At 31.1% G+C, this 3,930-nt stretch overlaps 1 pseudogene; it reads left to right on the forward strand.

Annotated features, from left to right (window-relative positions):
* Positions 1–2,647: 2,647 nt before the first annotated feature.
* Positions 2,648–2,766, forward strand: LOC115215320 (annotated as a pseudogene).
* Positions 2,767–3,930: the final 1,164 nt, after the last annotated feature.

A 3,930-nucleotide genomic window follows, 5' to 3' on the forward strand; every position in this document is an offset into this window, starting at 1 on the left:
CACGGAAAAAATTAATAAATAGTTACCAGTGCAGCAAAAATCTCACGTAAAGGTGTTGTAACTCCTTGTTTATAAAGGTAGAAACTTTGTGTTTACGTTGAATATTTTGAATAATATGAATAAAAAATGGAGTTAACGCAGGTGTAATCAAATATTTTTACTTTCGACACATGTTTCGAAAATTCCACTGATAATATTCAAAAGAATAAATGGTATAAACAATGCAATCTTCTCCTCAGTAAAGTGAAAAAAACGAAACTCGTCAATAAAACATTTTAGCAAAAGATGATGGATTTGTATAGCGATAGACAGAACGCTATTAATATTGTTTAAAAAACGTTATATGATAGAACGTCATAAGTAGCTAACAAAAACAGTAGGGATATTAATAGTGAATGTTAAATATAAAGGAAATTAAAGTTTAAATTATATATAATGATAGAGACTACTTATATGCACTAAATGTATGTTTTTGCCAATGCTTACATCTGTATGCTCGCTCTATAAAACCGTGTTTACTAGAGTATTTTTAGAAAAAGTAATGAAAATAGCTCAGAATTGCAGAGAAGACAGAATTTCTTGCCTTTTGTCATATGTATCGAAATTGAGAGAATCAACCATTCTAAATGAAATTGTTCATTGTGGTCTTTTAAATCCCAAATCAGTTTGCTGAGACCGCTACTATTCCGTTTATTTCTATCCCTAAACGTTGAGTAATGGATAGAAATTCTTTTAGATAACTCTAACAATGTGCTTCCAATGTAAAATCGTACTTTATTACGAGTACTGATTATACACTGGTATATAGAATTTTTAACCTTAGAGTTACTTGACATAAACTTAATTCTATTGGAATTGACTTCAGATACAATAACCTTGTTTATTAATATTTCTAGAGAGTTGGATGGTATTAGCTAAATTAATGTTAGTATTAGTAAATGTATTAATATTTAACAGTTTGTTATTATGAGAAGAGATAATTTGCAAGAGAGTTTTTGTGTTTGAAAAACCTATTCTAATCTTGTGTGAATTGATTATAGAGTAATATCTAGAATTGTTTGGAAAATTCCTAGCAATAGCTTGACGAAACAGCAGTGGGAGATTAGATTTAATTTGTCTCCCGTAAGGAATTATTAACCAAATATTTTTACTAGTACTCATAGCGTAATTACTTTTGAAGGTGTTATATTTACTTATAGATCGATAATAGGGGATTAAATAAGGGTTATCTGCCTTCATTCGCTTTGTATCGGTGCGTAAGTTATATTTGTTATCAATAATTATTTTACGACTAGAAATCTTATCTACATTATTGAATTTACAATTAGACTGAGCAGAATCTATGTAGAAAATTTTCTCTGTATAACCTGCTTGATTAAGGCAGAGTTATAGAATTCAGCGTTATTATTGAAAATATCAACATTTGCAGATAATTTAGATAATCTAAATGAAATATTCTTAACTAAGTTCTTAGTAATTGCTCCAGGATGATTACTAAATTTGCTAATATACTTAAGATTGGTCAACGGTTACGATATGGGAGGTAAGAGTCACTGTGTAAATTAAGCGTAATATCTAAAAAGTTGGCCTTCGTCATATCGTCATCAAAATTTGCTTAAATGTCTTATTGACGGGTTTTTCGTTTTTTTACTTTCCTGAGGAGAAGATTGCATTGTTTATACCATTTATTCTTTTGAATAGTATTAGTGGAATTTTTGAAACATGTGTCGAAAGTAAAAATATTTGATTACACCTGCGTTAACTCCATTTTTATTCATATATATATATATACAATGGTTGTATACTGTCAATTATATATATATATATATATATAATTGACAGTATACAACCATTGTATATATATATATATATGAATAAAAAATGGAGTTAACGCAGGTGTAATCAAATAGTTTTACTTTATATATATATATATTATATATATATATATATATATTAAAGATATATATATATAATATAATAGTTGTATACTGTCAATCTAATGTGAACGTGACAGTAGGGGGTTACACACCGCTGTTTAGCCCTAGGAAGCATCGCCGCTTTCTGATGGCTTCGACAAATTTTTTCCAGTGTCCTTATATACATTTACGAAGGGGAGACAGTGAATAAACTTCATTGAAAATTAGATATATACATTTGCGAATCAGGACAGATATTCTCGTCTGGCGGGCATCTGCTACTGACCGATGATGGACAATGATCCTGAAACATGCGTCTCTAGATACAGGCCTGGCTGCTGGGGTGTGTGTCTCCCCTTCGTAAATGTATATAAGGACACAGGAAAAATGTGTCGAAGCCATCACAAAGCGTCGATGCTTCCTAAGGCTAAACAGCGGTGGTGTAACCCCCTACTGTCACGTTCACGTTAGATTGAGAGTATACAACCATTCTATCGCCCCACCACCGTACATATCTCTATGAGAGATTAGAAATTTAATATTTATATACACACACACATATATATATTATACTCACATCTTAAGTTTTATGAAGTTCCGATAGAATATGAAATATTTTTGTCTTTTTGCATAATTGTTCTCGAAGCACATCACATAGAGCTATCAGAGTTATGTGTGAGAGAGCGTCTGAATCTTTGTAAGTATATATGTATACATATTGATATTTATATAAATACGACCAGATCACGTTGAAATCACCGTTTCTCGACTGATCACCGAAGTTAAACAACGTCGAGCCTAGTTAGTACTTAGATGGGTGACTACTTGGGAAACCTAGGTGCGGTAAGCATTTCGTTATAGGCACAGGAGTGGCTGTGTGGTAAGCAGCTTGTTTACCAACTACATGGTTCCGGGTTCAGTCCCACTGCGTGGCACTTGGGTGTCTTCAGCTATAGCCTCGCACCGACCAAAGCCTTGAGTGGATTTGTTAGACGGAAAAGAAAGAAGCTTGTCGTATATCTATATTCAGCGGAACACCTCTAGAGAACATTCTTTTCTTTGTAGTTTGATCGTAGGTGATCTAACTCTAGCATACGGCTGACCACCTAGTGGTTTTTGCGCTTTGAATATACACATGTATATATATATATATATATATATATTATATACCATAAATTTGCATTATTTTTATCTGTCTGAACGAAACAATCGTTGCATGAATCAATATTCGCTTATATACTTTACTTCTCCCATTTTTAACTAATTGTTGAAGTTTATGGATTTCTTTCCTACATCCACAATACATCATATACATACATACATACACACACACACATACGCACGCACACACACACACACACACACACACAATATATATATATATATATATATATATATATCAACAACTTATAAATATGGGCATACGAAAAAATTTCTAATGCAAATATGCCGAAATTGACATATTGTCCATAACAATATAATTTTTCACACAAAAAAATTATATGTGAAAATATTATATGGTTACAGACAATATGCCCAATTTCGGCATATTTGGCATTAGGAATTTTTTCGTTTGCCCTTACTTATAAGTTGTTGATAAATTAACCTTTAAATGTATTTTTTAATATGCTGGCCATTGATAAGATTTATTTTCGAAAAAACCCATTTTATCCTACATGAAAGATATATATATATATATATGTATGTATGTATGTATGTATGATATATATGTATGTATGTATGTATGTATGTATGTATGTATGTATGTATATATGTATGTATGTATGTATATATGTATGTATGTATGTATGTATGTATGTATATATGTATGTCTGCATGCATGTATACCGAATGGTAAATACGTGCTGTACATTTCTATTGTTTTTAACTTGTTTCTTTTTTCTTATTTTCTTTTTTTCACTCTACTTTGGTAATGAGTTCACCTGAAACGTCAGTTTCTTTTCCTTACTAATTTTACGGCGTGCAATCACTACGTACAAGTTCTTATGATATT

This window comes from Octopus sinensis, linkage group LG8 (assembly GCF_006345805.1).
Source record: "Octopus sinensis linkage group LG8, ASM634580v1, whole genome shotgun sequence".
Lineage (NCBI taxonomy): Eukaryota > Metazoa > Mollusca > Cephalopoda > Octopoda > Octopodidae > Octopus > Octopus sinensis.